At 49.3% G+C, this 20076-nt stretch overlaps 1 pseudogene across 1 annotated transcript in view; it reads left to right on the top strand.

Moving 5' to 3' along the window:
* Window positions 1-17977, top strand: part of LOC148055912 (uncharacterized) — a 69097-nt pseudogene extending 51120 nt beyond the window's left edge. The window contains exons 4-5 of the transcript XR_015705021.1: window positions 7026-7197; window positions 17362-17977. The product of XR_015705021.1 is annotated as an uncharacterized LOC148055912 (transcript). The remainder of the gene's footprint in view (window positions 1-7025; window positions 7198-17361) is intronic.
* The last annotated feature ends 2099 nt before the right edge of the window (window positions 17978-20076 follow it).

Raw genomic sequence — 20076 nt, 5'->3', positions numbered from 1 at the left:
AGCTAAGATATTAGCGTGGTACTCAGGAGACTTACTTGCTTTACAGAGTTTTCTTTTGTTTAGATCCCTGAAATGGTGTCCTCAGGGTGGGAGCCAGCAAAGTGCAAAGGCAGGAGTGGGAGTGCGGGACCAGAGCCGGAGAGAAGCCCGTCCACGTCTACAGCAAGAAGCTGTTAGACTGACTCAGCTGCAACGTGAAACTGCACCTTCCAGGCGGTGGGGCCAGTGGTTTTGTCATCTTGTGCTCCTGTACCCTCGTCTTGAGAGAGAACAAGATTTTCTTCCCGTGTAGGGATGAAGTTTGGGATGATGAGAGAGTCTAGTAAGGACCATAGCCGTGATCACAAAAGGGCTTGGCTAGGAGCCTTGCAGCCGCTCTCTGTACCCCTCTTTACTCAACATCCCCCAAAGTGGCCCGAGTGGGGGAAAAGATGCCATTTTGGGGGAGAGCTGACTGCTGTGCCTTTCTGTGAGGAATATGCCGCTTACATCAGTGCTGTAGGTAACAAATCTTGTCAGAGGTGGTGGACCCTGCAAGTCATTTACAGCAGATTTCCTTGAGGTAGCGATGAAATCCATGATGTTTTTGTTTGACGTCTGCAACCCCAGCGGAAAGAAAACAGCTTGACTCTTGCCTTGTGTTTGCAGCTGAAGCCTTATCAAGGACAGAAAAGAAGATACACCTCTGTGTTTTTTTTTTTTTATCTTGTGCAGGTACAAACAGTGTTTTTCTGGTGTAAATTGAGAGGCGTAGGGCTCTGTGGGAGTGATCTGCTTCTAGGAATTTCTTGTGAGCAGCTCAGCGAGATAGGATGGGAAAAAAGAAACAGGCCCAAACCTCCAAATAACTCTGAAAGAGTGAAAGAGCCTAGCGATGAGTCCTCACATCTCCTGCTTCCCCAAGAGAATGGAAACTTTTCCAAGGGAGCTGATATATCTACTGACACTGTTAAGTGTTTTGTGTTTTGTTTTTTAAAGAAAAGCCAAGTTACACTAGGAAGTATCACCTGCCCAATTTTAAGTTGACACAAATAAATAGTCTTGGGTTTTGCCTTTAATTTCCTGTCCAGTGCCAGTTTTCTGGGGCCCAACATGGGTCTTTTGTGAAATGCTCTGAGAATTTCGGGGCCGGGAAGGCAGCTCCCTGGCAGCTGATGAAACACAGAAGAGCTCCAGCAGCCAACGAGCCCACATCTGGACAGGTTGGCTCTCCTTTTTTGCCCACGCCGACTGCTCTCAGCGCAGGGTTCCCTGCTCAGTCTCACCTTTCAAGGAGGGACTATGTCCAGTTCCCTTTTAGACAAGGCATTTTTTCAAATTGTCCTTGTTTGAAAGAAAATACTGTGTTCGGCAGCAGTGAAAACAGAGGTCTAAGGGCTCCCTGGCGTGTGCTGCACTGATGTGACGAGGCTGGGCCATGAGTCCCGCAAGTTTTGCTCATTTCTCTGCCATGTAGTAGTAAGCCGGCATGTACGGTATTTTTCCTTTACCCTAGAGCTTCCTCCCAGGACCCTGCCAGTAATTTGACCCTGCTTTGATAAACCATCACGCAGACACAACATGGAACCTTATTCCTAATGACCTGTGTTAATTAAAAAACAAATGACACTTTCACAGGAGAAAGTTCTTTAGTTCCAGTGTTTTCCTAAGATAATTATACCAAGCCAGCCTATTACCCTCCCCTGTAGTTTCATTTATTGTTCACCACATCTGAACTCCTGCATGCCGTTGCACTGCATTATTTTGTCATGTTCCACCCCATCACTTCAAAATAGGTTTCTTTGTTTAAAAGTACAGCGAAAGCTTTAAAGTCTTGAGGAGAGAGATGCCATATCTTTACTGCGATGATGTACGGTCTGCCGGTTCGATTTCACTGCCTCGTAGCACCAAATTGAGAAACACTTTGACTCTTTGTCTCCCCTGGCTTCTAAAATAGCAAGAGATAAACAGGAAAAAGGGGAGACACCTTCTGTTTGATATTGTTTGATTCTCAAGTCAGTGCAGGCTCTGATATTAATAACTTCCTGTTTTGTTGTAAGTCCTCCGACAAGCCAAGAGCCTCCATGTGCGTTGGCATTGCAGCCTGAACTTGGGCAACTACATGACTCGCGTGTTCCTGGGCTCTGGGCTACAAATTCCAGTTTTCTGCTTACCTTCAGGCCAAAATTTTAGAATTGGAAGTCAACTCGCTAAAAATCAGGTGCCTAAAACCACAGTTAGCTGCCAAAATAAAAATGACCTGACTGTCGCAACAGTTGAACACCTGCAGACCCTGTAAGTATCATGGGACTTGAGAGGGCAGAATCTATACAAATCAGACTAATTTTATGTAGGAACTCATAAGGATCCTGATTTGAAATTCTGGACTCCTGTTCATTGCTAAGGATGAGCTCCATAGCTAGAAACAGAAAAGAAGATCTGGAAAAATGTGGAGAAAGGTGCATTTGTGTAATATCACTTCTGCAAGATGCTTGTGAAACGTGGTGCATGTTGCATTGCATCATTTTTCACATATGCTTAAATTAGTAAGACTCTTTCTTTTCCAGCTATCCAAATAACTTTCCCTGTGAACTGAACTATTTCCTCTGGATAATAGGCTGTTTCGCTAGCTGCTGGAGAGCTGGAGTCCCCCCGGACGCCTGATGCCTGTGTACGGCCCATGGCTGCTGCTCAGCATAACCAGGAACCATCTCCCAGCCACCATGTGCAACAGGACAGCTTGGACTTAGCAGTTCCACGAGATTTAAAAATCAAACCAGCTAATCAAGGTTTAAAACAGCGCTGGATTGAAAAGTGTAGCAAGTGGTCCAGCCGCAAGTTAATTCATTAGTTGCAGTAAATATCACTAGAAGAGCTTGTCAAAGGGAAATGTGAAGCAGCTGAAAAGAAACGTCCTTAAAGTGAATGTCAAAGGCTTTTGTAGCTGTCATCCAGTGGACTGGGAGACTCTGGGCTTTGGAGAGAAGATGAGGGTGAAAGAAATAAAAATTTGAGTACAGAGGATAAAGTGCCAGTTCCCACTGAGTGATTATAAGGGAAACAATCTTATCACTACAGGGACCTAATTAGAGACTGAATCTCAAAACTTTCTAATATCTCCTCCAGGACACTGAGAAACCCAAACTCGCTAAAGCAGTCCATTCAGACCAGTGCTGCTTCAGGGGCACACTGAAATGCCAGGTTTATATAGCTGTGGTCACTTCCCATGTTCTTGAGTCCATAGTCTGTTCAGCGCTCACTTCAGACCAGGGGAGCAACTTCATTTTCTTGCCCGGCCAGCACAGCATCATCCTGGTCCTAGAGAAGGCAACAACAGGCTCCCACTGCTGTGTACCCAGGCCTCCTGGAGGAAAGGCACCAGGACCTGTTTTCCCAGGCAAATATAAGAATTAATTGTCGACATTAACAAGAGAGAATTTCACATTTCTATGACTGATCTGATGAATCACTGCTTTTGTTGGTCTCCGAAACGTGCACATCAGGTGTGGGTCCTCAGGCCTTCCTGGAGATGCCAGCACTGTCAGTCAGCGGTTGCGTGCGTTGGTTCGCTTAAGCCTTGGTGCACGGCTCAGCTCTCCCACCTCACTCCAGCTATTGACCGTCTGAGACACTGTCACCCTTCTCTCCCTCCTTTTGGAAATGTGGAAACACTGGCCGTAGCTTGAGGCTAACCTTTGGCAGCAATGCCCGTCCCTGCTCTAGCTGCTCACTCCTACCTCTGAGCTGCAGCGCATCACCTCTCCATCAGTGCACAGAGCAGGGAACTCGCCCAGTGAGGTTTTTTTCTTTGTTTGGTGATTTTTCTAGGCCACAACAAGTTTTTGCTGGATTTTGTTTAAGACTGGTGGGTTCTGGGCCCTGGTCCTCAGCACTCCCCTCCCAGTGCCAGGAAGGGCTGTGTCAGCAGGAGCCGTGCTCTGGTGTGAGTGAGCAGCAGGGTCAGTAGGAAGGAATTATTTTAGCTGGTATTGCCATTAAAGGCACTTTTTATGTATCCCTGTCCCCACAGAGTGATTCTGTGCAGGTGAGGCTTCAGAGGAGCGCAGGGATTTCTTCCTGTGTCGCTGCTACTAGCAGCCGTGTAGCAGGACTTTCCAGGCATAGGGAGCTCAGTGCTCCTGGGAAAAGCGAGGACGACTGATTGGGATGGGATGGGTAAATGCATCATGTATTGGGGGGAAATGGTTTACAGGTCTCCTGGAGCGGAGAGGAGGTAAGTAACCTGCCAAGAGAGAGCTCAGGGCTGCTAAGATCTGACAAGGACATTTTCATAACCGAGATGAATAAACAGATGCTTTTTTTGCTCTAGGGAGATAATTTCTTCTGTGCTACTAGCCTGAGACTGTTTGCTTGGCTTAGCCTGCATTCCTGCCATATGCAACAAGACTTAACCACTTCATTTGAGGCTGTTATTCATTTGGGGCCAATATGAAACATTTCTGGCATTTCTTTTCCATTTTTTTGGCCCTTACATGTTGCTAATGTCTCCACTTCTGTAAATATGTTTTCTTCTCTAACATTTCAGTTCTCCTGTCTTGTAATATCTTAAATCCTTAATTGCCTGATGCTGCAGATGGGGAGTATTAGTTACCTTCCATCACCACTCTGGCCACGATGACTTCCTTTGCTTGACAAGTTGATTGCTTTGTCAAGGTGAATGTTAAGCCTGCCTGGAGTATCTCTGTGCGCCTTGTGCCAGATTGCAGTTGCAAGCTGGTTTCTTATCGGACATGCTGTTTCTCCAGACACAGAATACAAGGAGTAAAACTGGGATTTTGAGAGGCTTTTTTACCCACTTCCCTGCTGAGATTGATGTTGCTCCAGTTTATACCAATAGGATTTAGATGGCTATATCTCTAATATGACAAACTAAAGCACAGCAAGCAAATCCAACTGATGAAATTCCATTGATAAAAAAAATTCCCATCCTGGCAATCACTCAGCAAAGTCCGCAAGCAGTGATTAGGAGTTAATAATAACTGCACGAAGTCTGCCGAAGCTGCTGGAGATGTGACTAACAGACACCTCCGCGCAGCCAAGGAATTGTTGCAGTGCCTGCTCCCTGCTGCCCTGCATCAGCATGTCCAAAAGGGCAGCGTCCTGGGTGAGCGGTCAAGCTGACAGGCTCCCCAGAGTGCCAGTCATGGGCAGCAGGGACCAGAAAGGAGGCTTTGCAAAAGCATTGCAAAAATGGCTCAACACTCTGTAGGCTCATTAAGGTGGGAAAGAAACTCTCTCTCCATTGCACAGTAGGATATTGCTGGGGTTGGTGTCTCAGATCTTGCCATCAATATGCGAGTCCATAGCTTCACAGATCCAGTGCACGGCGCGGCATCCAGTTGTGTCTCTGCTTGCCAAAGTGGCTACACACAGCACCAAACCTTGCCTCCTTACGCCATGCACGTGCTGCCCAGGCCTCCAGAGACCTTCAAATGGTCGTATTCTGCACGACCCCTAAAAGAGGGTAGACAGCAGTTGCAGCATCGAAGCTGTAGCATTAACAGTGCTTTCAGATTGTCCAGTGGATATAATTGAAGCAAACCAGCAAAACCCAAGTAAATTACATGCATTTCATAGCAGTTCCTGAGGGAGAACAGGACGCATTGTTTGTGAGATGCAAGGGAGGTTAAAAGGGCTGGATCTTCCACAGAGAAACTGCTGACATTGGTCCCAAAATGTCATCGTTAAGGTAAAAAAAAAAAAAAAAAGTCTCTTAATTTTTCCTAGTTGCTATAAGGAAGTGTCATCCAGACCGCTATAGCTATTAAGAAATTGGGAAAAAACACTAAACTACACAAAGAACAAAAAACAGTGGGTGCTTTCTGAGAAGATAGGGAAACTGAGGCCTATGCCACTGAATGCTTCATGAGAATAAGTCCTAATAGCTACATTAGCCAAATGTCACCCGGGACCAGAGTGCGAACAACTCTTTTGTGATATTACTTAGCAAACGTATCAATTTCTTGAGCTCGTTGCAGAAGATAAAAGAAGAGGTTGGCCAGCATTGTTTTCTGGTGGTACAGCAACATTCATTTCTCTAACCACGTGTGGTGGTATCTGACGGTCTTGGGTATCTGAGCAGGCAGGTCAAAGGAAAGAAGTGTGTAGACTTGGTTTTCAAAGGCACCTATTTCCAGTAATTGTGAACTTCATTTTCTTTTAGGAATTCATTTTTCTTGACATATTGTAACAGAAATAATAAAATAAACAAAATCATGGTACACTTGTAAGATGAACCTCAGGGCCATACCGCCTATAGCCAAACCAGCTCTGGGTGCAGTGTGAGCACTGAGGGCAGATGTTGGGCTGCTCTTCTCCCTGGCAGATGTGGTCCTGGGGTTCCTCTCCTCACAGGATCCCATAGTGAGACCTTAGTGAAGAGCAGAGACAGAGCTTTTTTTGTGTTATACCATACATGACAAAGCAAGGATGCGTTGGTGCACCTATATATTGACCTACCTCAGATCAGCTTCATGCAAGAATGGAAGAGCAACATGCATCCACCTCCTTTTTTTTTTTCCCTGGTGTTTGTGGGAAGGAGGAAAAGCACCTTTTACTGTCTGAGTTTATGACATTCCTGCTCCCCCTGGGTGGAAAGCAAAGGGACCTCTTCTCTCTCTCTGCCTGTGAGGGAAGCACTGACTATTGGTGTGAGTGATGGGCAAGAAGCTCTCTCAGGGCAGACCTTGTTCTCCCCCGAGACCTGCACCCCAGCCACTCCCTGCCCTGGGCTAGTGTGCTGGGAGCCCCTGGCCTGTCCCCTCCCGGGCTCCCCCCTCTCCAGTAGCTCTGAGCCCTGCCACTTTCTGTCCTTGGAAAGGCGGAGGTGGGGGAGCAGGCTCCCAGGGAGTCCAGAGGAGCAGAGGGTCTCTATCAGGGGCATCTCCTTGCAGAGGATGAAGAAGGCGTCTCCGCCGCAGGGGCCGCAGGCAGGAGCAGTCACACGCTTCCCTCTGCAGCCGGCAGCACTCTGCTTTTTCCCGTCATTTATTACCTGACAACTGTTTTCGTGTGTTTTCCTCCAGGCCAGGAGCCAGGAGGGCTTGCACTCAGGACACCTTCTCCTGGGGCGCTGCCAAGGACGGCGGCTGTGTCCTCCCACCGAGGGCAGTGTCCCCCGTCCCTGGGCACACGGCATCCATCCCCACCGCTCGCCCAGCCCTCCCCTCGAGACCTACTTTTGCTGGGAAAGGCAAGGTAACCTCGCCACTGAAAATAGCTGGGACGGCAGCCAACAGAGATTAATGGCATCATTAACGTCCCCAGTTTATTTATAGGCTTAAAAATGCCTCAAACCTGCAAACTGAGCTGAGTTGCTCTGTGTAGCGCAGGGACTCCCAGGTCTCCTGCTTCTGCCTTTCCGCTTCCTGCTATTTCATCCTGGTCACTGGGACTGTAAAACCTCTGGAGCAGGGCCCATCTCTCATTGTAAACCTACTTTGTAAACCTGCCTAACTAGGGGGACACACGTGGATTTTTTTTTTCCATGAATGGTGTATTTATATGGTCTCCTTCCTCCACCCACCTCTTTCTGTGCTGACTGTGTCCTGTGGCCCCTCTTTGGGAAAATTCTCTTTTTGACAAATTCCTGAGGCACAGGCTGAGCAGTCGTCACAGGAATTAGTGATTTTCCGCCTTGGATTTTAAACCGTGAGCTCTGTGGGAGGAGGACTGGGAATCTCATAGCTGTGGAGAGCACCTAGGACATGTGGGGCCCTAGTGAGACATGCAGATGTAATTAATGACCGCGGACGTCTTCCTACAGGAGCCAGCCCAGCTCCCAGGTCCTCCAGGAACCTGACGAGACTGGCAAGAAAAGAAAAAAACACCCCAAGTGTGTTGGCCACAGAAGAGGAGTTTTCGGCACGTGACCCGTGGCCGCACCACCTGGCCTGTTTCCCAGCACTCAGTGAAAGGTAAGTGAGGAAGGAAGCTTGTTGTCAGCAGGCACAAATCCAAGGGATCGGCTGTGCAATGGGGAGATGGAGCATGGGTGGGAGAAAAAAGAGTAAAAATGCCAGTAGGGACCCCTCCCACCCAGAAACACGGAGAACCAGCGTGGCACCTCATGGAGGTGAGGTTGCTTCAGAGGGCAAACGTGCTTCACTTTGCTGTTGGTCTTTTGTTGTATCAATCTGAGATAAACTCCTGCATCAGTCTCTCCTTGGCCCTCCATCTTCTAGGGGCTGAAATAAAGAACCAGCAGAGAACCGCTCAAACCGTTGCTGTCTTTTTTCCTCTGGGCAACGAGACTACTTCAGGGCAGAGTAAAGGAGCCCAAAATGCTAGAAGGAGGATTTCTCTGCCATGGCCACTACAGGTGAAACCACAACCCTGGGATCCCCTCACCCCCGCAACGTCTGGTGGGTTGGAGACATCTCAGTGCCTTGCTTTCCCCTTCCCCTCCTTCCCACTTGGGTTCTGGGCTCCGGGTCCCCTCCATCCCCTCCTGGCCAGGACCCAGCTTTCTGCTGCGATGGGGAGGACAGTGCCTGCTCAGCACCTCGCTTTCCATGTCTGCTAAATGGGCCTATGACACTTAACCAGCTTTATGTAGTCCTTTGAAGGACAAAAGCATAAGTGCAATTATTCAGTCATCCAAAGATCGTAACTGGGAGAGTATTTATTTCCATGTCTGATATATGTGAGATCCTGTATAATTTAAAAAGCTTCAAGGAAAGGGCAGGTCATATGCAGCATCTGAGATAAAGGGGGAAAAAAGTAATGTTTTAACTTTACTTACGCTAGAAAAGAGACACCTCTGATATAGTTGTTTCTCATCTAAATTCCTGAACATCTAACGGGAAAAGTCAGCACAACTTTCTCTCTAGAGTGATGTCAGACTAGAGGAGTGAGTCTTGTGACAAGAGGCCATCTACATCTCAAACTGATTACCTGCTTTGAAAAGTGAATATGAAAGGTGGAAGATTTTTTTTTTAACGAGACGGCTAAGCCACATTTCAGCTGCGGGACAACTGTCTCCTGGACCTCCGTGCTGCACAGCTTCTGTGGAATTAACTCACCCCTGATACAGAAAGCAAAAGCAGGGATTTTTTTCCTGTTTCACTAAGCTACACCCAGTTGTAACCATATTTAACCTTCCTTTTTCTAGCTGCCAACACTGGGTGGCACTAAGTAACTCCTTCAGATATTTTGCAAAATTGACTCTAAAAACTTGAATCACACTGACTTGGCTCCACTCTGTCCTGACAGCAAATGGTTTTGTTTGAGAAACTTCCGATCAGATGGTTGTTGCAGTAGAAACATCTGACTTGCGTGGCACCTTTTGTACTTCCTTGGTTTGTTAGGTTGTTAAAGCTCTCCTGAAACTCTGGCCTCACAGGTTTGGTAAAGGTTCAATGTGCTGTTGGGCTTGAAAGCCAGATTTCCTGTACTGAGGTGAGAACTGATGGAATACTTTGTGATGGAGATTTAAACAAATCTCACGGAATCAGAGCATGGTTGAGGTTGGAAGAGACCTCTGGAGATCGCCTAGGCCAAGCCCCCTGCTCGAGCAGCGTCAGCCAAAGCAGGTTGGCCAGGGCTGTGTCTCGTCAGGTTTTGAGTATCTCCAAGGACAGAAACTTCACAACCTCTCTGAGCAGCCTGTTGTTCGACCACCCTCACAGTAAAAAAGTGTTTCAGTTTGTGCTCATTGCCTCTTGTCATGTCACTGGGCTCCACTGAGAAAAGCCTGGCTCCATCTTCTTTACTCTCTCTCAACATCAGGTATTTAAATACACTGGTAAGATCCTCCCTGAGCCTTCTTTTCTCAAGGGTCAACAACCTCAGCCCTCCGAGGCTTTCCTCATATGTCAGTTGCCCCAATCACTTAATCGTCTTCAAGGGAGTCACTCCAGTACGTCCATGACTCTCTTGTACTGGGGAGCTCAGAACTGGACACAGCACATCTCACCAGTGCTGAGCAGATGGGAAGGATCACCTCCTCTGACCTGCTAGTGACACTCTTCCTAACGCAGCTGAGGAGGCTGTTGGCCTGCTTTACCACAAGGGCATATTGCTGGCTTATGGTCAGCTTCTCCACCAGGAGCCCCAGGTCCTCTCTGCAAAGCTGCTTGTCAGCCCAGTCAGCTCCCAGTGTGTACTGGTGAATGGGGTTATTCCTTCCAAGGGGCAGGACTTTTCCCTTCATTGAGCTTGATGAGATCACTGTTATGCCATTTGTCCAGCCAGCTGAGGTCCCCCTGAATGGTGCCACAGGCAACTGGTGCATCAACCCCTCCTTCCCTCCTCCTTTGCAAATTTGCTGAGGGTGCTGTCTCTCCCATCATCCAGGTCATTAATGAAGATGTTAAACAGTATTGGACCCATTATTGATCCCAGGGTACTCCACAAGTGCCTGGCCTCCAGCTGCATTTTGTGCCACTGATCAGCACCCTGGCAGTTCAGCTAGTTTTCCATCCATCTCACTGTCCCCATATCTAGCCCATACTTCATCATTTTGCTCATCCAGATGTCATGGGAGATAGTATCAAAAGCCTTGCTCAAGTTGAGATAAACACCACCTACTGCTATTCCCTCATCCACCAAGCCCGTCATCTCGTCATAGAAGGCTATTGAGTTGGTTAAGCATAGATTCCCCTTCATAAAAACATGACTTCTCCCAATTGCCTTCTTGTCCTCACTACCTAAGCCTTCTCCATCTCCTGTATGACCAGGTCCCCTCTTCCCCATTCATCAGCAGGCCCACATTTTCTAGCCATAGAAGTCCTTCATGTTGCTCTTCATGTCCCTCACCAGATTCAACTCCAGGTGGGCTTTGGCTTTTCTAACCCTGCCCCTGCACACTCCAACAGTGTCTTTTTATTATTCGTAGGGTTACTTGACTCTGCTTCCACTCTTGTGTGCTTTTTTGTGTTTGAGTTTCATCAGGACCTCCTTGTTCATCCATGCAGGCCTCCTGCCACCTTTGTTTGACATCCTGCGTCTGGGCATAGACCATTCTTGAGCTTGCAGGAGGTGATCCTTGAAAATCAACCAGCTCCCCTGGACCTTTCTTCTTTCCAGGACTGTATCCCATGGGATTCTCCCAAGCAGCAATTGGAAGATGTTAAAGTCTGGTCTCCTGAAACCCAGGGTTGTGGTCCTGCTCTTTGCCATGCTTGCTCCTCTTGGGATCCTGAACTGCAGGTTCCATTGCTGCAGCCAAGGCCACCCCAGCCTTCACATCCCTGACAATTTCTTCCTTGTTTGTGATTCTGAGGTCCAGCAGATCGTCTCCCCTTGTTGTTTCTTCAATCACATGTGTCAGAAAGTTATCGTCAGTGTACTCCTGAGGCCTCCTGGATTGCTTGTGCCTCGGTGTGTTGCCTGTCCAGCAGATATTGGGGTGGTTGAAGTCTCCCATGTCCTCATTGGCCTGCAAACATGAGACTTCTTCCAGTTGCCTCAAGAAGGCCTCAACTACTTCTTCTTCCTGATCAGGTGGTCTACAGCAGACATCCACAACGTCACCCATGTTTGTCTGCCCACTTATTCTGACCCATAAGCTCTCAGCTGGCTCCTCATCCATCCAGGGCAGAGCTCCATGCATTCCCACAGTTTCCTCGAACCAAGGGAATTCCCCCTTTGCCTTCCCAGCCTACTCTTCCTGTAGAGCCTGTATCCATCCTTGGCAGCACCCATAGCAGTGAGCTATTCCACCACGACTCATGATCCCAGTGAGACTGTAGCCCTACAATGGCATACAGACCTCTAATTTCTCCTGTTTGTTCCCCACGCCGTGTGCATTAGCGTACAGGCACTTCAGAGAGGCACCTGGTCGTGCTGATTTCCTAGAAGAGGTATGAGAGCTTCCACCATAAAGTTGTCCCATACCCATTTCCTCATCTATGTGCATACTCTTGAGGTTCACCCCCTTCAGCCCTGTTTTGTTGATTATGATGTCTCTCCTGTCCACATCACACTGAACCCTTTCCTTGCCAACCTGGTCCAGCACATCTTCACTTGATGGTGAGTTGCCAACTCCCTCCCCTATTGTTCCTATGTTGAAGTTATTCCCCAGCAGGTTGCCCAGCATGCTGGACCACTTTTGTCCCATTTGGTGAGGTGGATCCCATCCCTTCCCATCAGTCCTCAGAGGGGGTCCCCACAGTCATAACAACCAAATCCTTTTTGTCAACAGCAGCTGCGCAACCAGTAGTTGCACTGCAGGATCCATCCATTCCTCCTGAAGCCTTTCCCCGTCAACAGCAGGACTGAGGAGAAAAAAAGCTGGGACCCCATGTCCTTGGCCCTCGCCCCCAGAGACGTGTAGCCATGTTTGATGCGCTCCAGGTCTCCCCTGGCTGCTTCATTGGTGGCCTCATGGAAAAGTGAAATGAGAGCCCCAGCAAGCAGCAAACCTCCTTAGATGCCAGGTTGGGTCAGCAGATGGGGGTCTGTGTCCCCCACAGCAGGGAGTCTGCCACTCGCCACCTCCTCCTGGTGCTTCGGGAGGGCTGGGGCAGCCGAGCATCTCCCTGACCCTGGCAAGAGGTCCCCAATGTCCCTCAGCCCCAAGCTTGTGGAGCTGCACCCTCCTTCGGGAGCTCAACCTGGGCCGGGGCCGCTGGCACCGCAGGAGCTGGCCAGGCCCCGTTGGAGGCTGCAGCATCCTCAACCACAGCAGCACCCAGGTGGTCTCCAAAAGGCTCCAGGAGTCCTCTGCCAGCCCCAGAGGCTTCGTGATCCTGAAGCAGGGCCTGGACACTGCCATGTCTGCTGGCCACCACTGCGAGCTGCACACTGTGACATTCCTGTTAAAATAAATCTGCTTTAAAAGGAGAACAACCGCAAACACATGGCTTTCATCCCCTGCAGGCAGTGCTTACCCTGCAAGTGCCAAGGCTGCCATTTTAATGGCCTGTAATGGCTCTGCTGGGCTTTGCGGGACCTTGCTGACTGATGCTGGTGCGTATGGTGATGGAGGTGGCAAAAAATCAGGGCCAAGTAGTGTGTCCTTCAAGGACATGTGGCCATTCTCTGCTAAGCCACCCGTGGAGACCCATTGTCGTGTTCTGATAATAAAAATTAGCACTGCTGTGTTTGTACCTGTCCCTAAGAAGGTGTTTAAAATATAACAGACAAGAGATGGTATAACCGGATGGGATCATAAAGATTTGTATCCTGAAAGCAAGGACATAGAAACACCAATGATAGCAGCTAAAAATCCTCAATACGGAAATTAAGTTCAGTAGCCCAGTCTTTATGTGGCCATTCTTATGGCAGCAGGAGAGGTATAGCTGAGGAAGAAGCTGGCCACAGCAAGAGATGGAGACTACTGAAGATCCTTGGTGTCTCCAAGCAGAAGAGCTGGCAGAGGGTGAGACCAGCTGCTGGGTGCATTAGAGCCAGAGCAGAGCTGATCCGTACACTGAGCATGACCCACAACGTCCCTGCTCTCTCCTGTGGCAGCGGGAAGGGAGGTCCAAGCAGAGCCGATGATTTCTGAAGAACAGTTTAGTCACCGAAAAGCACAATTTCTGGTTGACCAAAACTATCTGCCAATTGGTGTGCAATCCATTCATCAGATTTAACCCATAAAATTAGAAACATCAAAATGGTTTGCTTTGATATTTCTGAAGAGAAGCATTTTGACTGTTTTTGAAGCTGACCTCACAAGAAAGCCCAGACAAGTCACGTTGGGAAGAGAGGTTTGAATGCCCTCTCTGCCTCACCTGGAGCAAGGATTTAACTGACGTATGCTATATCTTAAGACTGTGGCCAAACCACAGGCTGTGGGACAGCCTGCAACAGGGCTCTCCTAATCCGCCTGCTCGGGATATAATGTTGTATAAATTATTTACACTGTTTATTGGACCAGATAGAGCAGGAATATCTACAAGGCTAAATTGCCTGCCCCAGAGAGCTCACCTGGGAGCCAGGAGGTAGTGGCTGAGAGCAGTTGTGTCCACACTGCTCAGGGCCAGCCCACATAAAGTAAGTTGGCCTTGCCACTTGACTCCAGCTCAGCTTGGCCCTGTGTGTTGTGCTTATGGACCTAAGAGAGAACTAGTATTTTTGTAGTTTTTTTTAATCCCAGCTCAAAATGCCCAGGATAATGAAGACAATGCTGTAGCTCACCAGCGTTGGGTTTCCATAGTGTGTTGCACGCCCTGGGCTGAGGCATAAGAGCATTCAGGAGAACTGGAGGATGGGAAGGCTGCTGGGACCATGCTGGAGGAGCATCATGAGGGAAAGGAGTAGCTATGCCCAGAGCAGTGCTGCTTGGCGGTTGGAGGAGAGCATAGGCATGTGCTAACCAACATGATGGGGACAATCAAGGATGAGGACCCACAAGTCATCTGGGGAGTTGTTTCTGATGGTGTAGGCACATCTGACGGGCATGTCTACATCGCCAGCAAAGTGGGGATGGACTCCAGGCCTGGGCTTCTGCTCATTCTTGGCTGGACTCTCCGCTAACTTTGAAGCTCAGGTTTGGATTGCTCCAGGTAGCTGTTTCCAAGACAGATTTTCTCCTCAGGGAGCAAGTTCATGGGCACGGTGCCTGTGAGCCCAGCAGTGCCACTCTGCCCTGGCTTGCTTTTATTGAGCAGCATAGGGATGGCCAGGCTAAGCCAGCCTTCTGCCTTGCTGTGCTCCAGCCCCAGTGTGCCGCTGGCACTGCCCGGCACACTAGGTGCGATACTGCTTCTAGGAAACCTTTTCTTAAACCTTTTTTCTGTATGAGAAACAGAAGGGGTTTTGAATTTGCATCTTATGTGTTTTGAGCCGATGTCGTAGGCAGCGGAGTATAGTGGATGATAGCTTTTCATCATAAGCCTCACAGCTGAAGGCAAGGTCTCCTTGGGAATCCACCTTTCCATTCCTGTGAGGGTTTTGGGGTTGATCTATAATGTGTATGTTTAGCTTTTGGTTTGACTACTGAACAGAAAAATCAACTATTGGCAGATGTGCCTTGTCAAATAGACCAAGACTGAGAAGAAGCAGAAGCTCTTTGGAGAGAGGACCTGGCTTTGCAGGGATGATGGGGCTTTGAGCAGAATTCAGGCAGAGGACAAACCCCGCTATCCAAGGGGATAACTTGGGGAAAGGGAGTTGCACAGGGTTTCTCCATTGCTGTAGGAACCTTTACTGTAACTCAGCTCATGTTGATTAACCCTGAATACTAGATTCTTGAAAAGTAATTAGCGAGATCATACTGGAAATAGAAACAGATGCACCATCTCTTATGCAGTGTATGGGGTTTAGAGGGAGGTTTTGCTGAAACACAGTTGTTCCGACACTGACATGAGACTTCACTGCTGTCACCTTCCTGTTACCCCCCAGAAGCTGAACACCCGTTTGAATGTACGAAGTGAACTGCTGGGATTTGCTGTCTGTGGACTGGCGGTGTAATTCTGGCCAGTGACTGGGTTGAGAGCTGAGCTGTGGTGGCATCTCAGCCTTTAGGGTAAGCCATGGTGTAGGACTTTGCCTCAGAGATGCTTTTCCAAGTGCCTGAAATCCCAGAATGGGTAAATCTGGGCTTCAGTCTGAATTTGTGCGTGTGCCTCAGAGCATCTTTTCCTTCAGTGAAATGTAACCACTGAAAGGTTAGAGGTGGGTTTTTTTCAGTGCTTCTGCAGAGTTGTTCACATACTGTATCCCTGCCCCAAGATACTCTCCGTTTGTACTGTAGTCACACGCTGCAGGTCTCAAGGATTGTCAGAAGCACTAAGCAGCTCTCAGAAAGCAATTGCAATTATGCTTCTACAGCTATGATTGTCCACAGCTGTGCTTTCTGTCTTCATCCAGAGCAACAGAGGATTTTAAGGAATGGTGCAAGGCCAGAGAAGGCAACGCATCCGTATGTGCTTCCCTAAATCTAATCTGGCATCCTTCTGGCTTTCATAGCATCTGAAGAGCAAAGTGCACATTTGTGCTGTTCGTAGCGTTGCTGCCTGGTAACTACTACCTGGTCTAACAGGCGAAGCATTGCGGCACCTGGGGAGAACAGGAGCGGGTTCCCTTTGATCCGCAGGGCACCTTTTTCAGCGCAGCTGCACAGCCAGGTAGAAAGCTGTCAAGGTTCTTGTTTTCCACTTCCTTTTTCAGAGAAAACCTCACGTCGCATACTGAAAGTCTCTGGCAGGCCTACGTTTACAAATATAACTACTATTTATTATTTATACAGAACCAGAGAAAGGCCATTGCTTTATGACCGTGTAATAAAATGGGTCACTACTCCCTGCGTGCTTTGAAGCGCAGGACGTGATCCCGTGGAGGTACGAAATGGGACTCCAGACACAGGAAAGGGATCGCTGATTGCTATAGTGGATCCCTTTGCAAAGACCGGACTTAAATACACAACACACCTACAAAGCACAGGTACAGGTTCCCAGCTATAAAAGGGGGGAAAGGAGCCAAGCAGCTGGCTGCCCTCCCTCGAGCAGTGGCGTTGCAGGGGAAGCTGAGCACTGTGCTCCAGCAACGCCCTTGGGGATCTTCTGAATGTGGGACCTGCTGGCATCGCACGGGTTTTACCTGGGTAAAGCCAGCTGCCCTTTAAAAGAAATGACCTATCTGCCCCTGCTATTGCTCCTCTTGCCCCACCACTACCCTCCATTAGCTGTCCTTGTCCCTGGGGTCTCCACCGGGACCGGGGAGGGGGGGCAGAAGGTGATGTGCCATGAGGAGGAAAGTGACCAGATGGATTCAGGACGTGGTTGTGCTTTACATTTCCAGTATGCAATCTCAACCCCCCTGCCACCCTCAGCTCCAGCCCTTTGTGGCTGTTCCCACAGATTGTGGAGTGCTGGGAGGAGCTCAGTTTGGGATGCCAGAGGGGGAGAGGGGAGGGCCTGGAGAAGGCCACTTGGTAACTCATCTCCTGGAGGTCAGAGCACATCCAGGGGCAGGTATAATCTGCTCCAGCTGAGCCTCTGTCTCCTCCCAGCACCACCTGTGTGGTGAGGGACTTGGGTGCACCCCACCAGCTCCATCCACTCCAAAAATCCCCCCTGCAGAGGACACCCATGGCCGTGACGCTGAATGGAGCAAAGAGGGTGTACCAAAGACTGAGCAGCAAGACATGTTAAATTGGCTATTTTTTTCCACATGATTACCTGTTTCTCTTGCTTTCTGCCTGCATCCTGGGGCATGCCGCTGCCGTCACTCTTCAGGGTGCTGCAGCGGGGCAGTGCCTCCCCTGCCAGTGCCTCCTGCTGCCCAGCCGGCTCGAGGTTCTGCTGCCTGTCACGCCACATTTTTTGGGAGATGCAAACTGGTGTAGGAGAGGAATTTCTGCCTTTGCTTCTTGCCTTTTTGCCCAAGGTTTTCTCTAGGGTTAGGGATTTGGGGACCTAAGCATGTATGGTGAGCGAGGACAGCTCAGTTTTGCTCCTTGGTTCCCTATAGAGGTATTTTGATGCCTCGCAGAGGGATGAGGGGACAGGCCAACGCAGGGCAGAGGGAAAGCACGGCGACGCTCCCTTGGCAGTGGCAGCCCTCCATCCCCCATCCCCATGCAGAGCTGCCCCCCGCAGCTCTCCTGCAAGGACAATGCAGTTCTCCCGGGCTCTCGCTTGTTCAGACAGGGCTGATTCGAAAAAGATGTTGGCAGAAGATGTTACGGACCTTTCAAAAATCTCTCTTCATACCCCAGCACTTCCTTCTCTCCGTCCTCGGGCAGGAATCGCACAGGTCTGGACCGCATCCCCCGGCCCCGGAGCCCCAGCAAGCAGGAGCCAGTGCCTAGCAGCCAGTCCTCCCGATTACTTCTTTTAAAAACAATTTCACCAAACATGTGATTAATCCTACAAAGTGCTCTCCCCGAGCGCTGCGTGCCGTGCACAAGGACGGTGCATCCACCGCCCAGGAAGAGGAAGGGGTCTGGGCTCCTCACGCAAGCCCTCACGGCTGAGGAGAGAAGGGGTGTTCTCAGGAAGGGCACGTGCAATGGTTACCCTGGGGAAAAAAGTCACATAATACAAATTTTCTTCCCTCCAGATTCCTCATTTGCAAGCCACGGAAACAAAAATACATCCTTACTCTCTTTTTCCAGGGAATTTTTGACAGAAAAATGGAAAGCATGTTAAAAAAGAAAAAAAGAAGGATGTGGGGAATCTTACTGAAATGGTGTGAAATCTCCCAGCATGCCTGCCCGGCTGCGTTAGCACTGCTGGGCTGCCTGGGCTCAGCCCCCAGGGACCCCGCGCCCTGGAGCTCAGCCATGCTCAGGGCCCGAGGCAGCTGCGCCCAGGGGGGCTTTTCCTCCGGTCGGTGCTTGCACGGCTCAAGCAAGGACACAAGAGAAAGTGCTGGTGGTCCTACACGCTTTGCCTGAGCAGCTGAGAGGAGAGTTGTTTTCTCCCACAGTTTATTTGGAAAAGCAGGGGAGCAGTACAGCTGCCAGCACAGCCACAGGGTCCTCGCTCGGTGACGAAGGTCTGCACGCGATGGGACGCCGGGGCACGCTCTGACATGGCAGCCCAGCCTCCTTGGAGACAGAAACCACTCAGCACTGGACCTGCAACAACCCACGACAACCTTGACTCTGCCCCTAGGGCCTGCCTGCCCAAATAATTCAGGAATAACTTACCCCCCCACGCACCCAACTATAACCAGGTATTTTTCACAAGTGTTTAGCAAATGTAACCTCTGTGGTTTATACCTTTCAGTCATTGATCAAGCTGATGTGTGTCCTTTGGACAAATAGTCATTACATCTGAAAGTTTACGGCTGGGCTTTGAAGTTAATGTTCTCTGAGATGAAGGAGAAAGTTCACACTTCTTCTATTGCTTCCAGCCCCTCTGGCTGCAGACCAGATAAGACAGCGATGCCTTCAATTTACAAGTGATGACTATTTTTGCAGGCAGAAAAGCCAAAAAACTTCTTAAAATAATAATGGCTTGAATCCTGTAGTACTCAGCAAAATGCTGGGAAAGGAGGGAAATGAATCCAGGACACCTACGGATGTTTCAGAGCTGTTATTTCTCTGTTTACTGTCTCAGCTTCATCTGAGGCCGCGTCTCCCTTCCTCCACTTGTGCTGCTGTTACGGCCACATTTCCTTAGGTTGCCCACAAGCTGCTATTTTCCACCAGCAACCCGTGGGGAAGAACGGCCGCTGCAGACAAAACGTTTTTCCCCGGGTATTAACAGGTCACTCCCTCTAATTTTCCTTGATTAGGTAAAGGCAATGCTAAATTTACAGCGTACTCTGTTAACAGCCACGGCCGAGTGTTTAAGCTGGAGAGTGTTAAGGCATCCAGTTCCTTCATGCTGCTTTGGAAATTGCAGCCTTGGTGTGACCTTTCCAAGCCCTCCTTCCTACCACAGCGTCAGCTAAGCCGGGGCGAGCCCTCCCCTCTGGGCTTTGCTGGGAGGCGGCTTTCGGCATCTCTCGCCAAGGTGCTCGGAGCCAGATTGTCACTGCCTGCAACTCCAGGTAGAGTAATTGAGGTGGAAAGGGCTTTGGAGAGGGATGGGGTTTTCCAGGGCCTCATCCAGCAAACTTTGGGAACCCTCCAAAGACAGCGGATCCACCAGCTGCCTGGGCAGCGGTGCCTGTGCTCGCCCGCATCCCGCTCCCCTCTAAGCCTCTTCGCTCAAAAGTGGTTTTTCCATTTGACCCCACTGGCCATGGCACTGGCCAAAAAAAAGGGATGCCAGGAAGATCCATGTGTACCCCCCAGCTGGGGTTGTCTGAACCCATGCTAGGGAGATAGGAAATTTGGTTATGTCAGGAACTCCTGCAGAGCGTGCACAGGTACCATTAGCATTTTGATACAGCTAATGAGTGGATGCTTGTATAAATAAAATACCTCTGAAATATGATTTACAAAATGGCAAGATTTCCAATATACTCAGTCTAATTTAAAACTGCATTGCATTCCTGTTGTAGTACATTAAAGGAAGGATCAGTATACTGCGGCTCACAGCTGGGCAGCATGTCAGCTATACCAATTTCTCCCTTTCAATTAACTGTCTTCAATTTGTTTCTCCTAAATATTCAGCCGAAATTCAGCTGAAAGGCGTCAGCAAAGTTCAGACCAGTAAGATGACATCGGATGAACACCGGCGCTCCTTGTAAAGTGAAATTTGGTACCCAACTGGAGGGGGGATGCCCAGG

This window comes from Nipponia nippon, unplaced genomic scaffold (genome assembly GCF_047370975.1).
Source record: "Nipponia nippon isolate SJK-2023a ecotype South Korea unplaced genomic scaffold, ASM4737097v1 scaffold_2, whole genome shotgun sequence".
In the NCBI taxonomy this organism is placed as follows: domain Eukaryota; kingdom Metazoa; phylum Chordata; class Aves; order Pelecaniformes; family Threskiornithidae; genus Nipponia; species Nipponia nippon.
The sequence above is the reverse complement of the archived record's forward strand: the minus strand, read 5'-3'. Positions and strand labels throughout refer to the sequence as shown.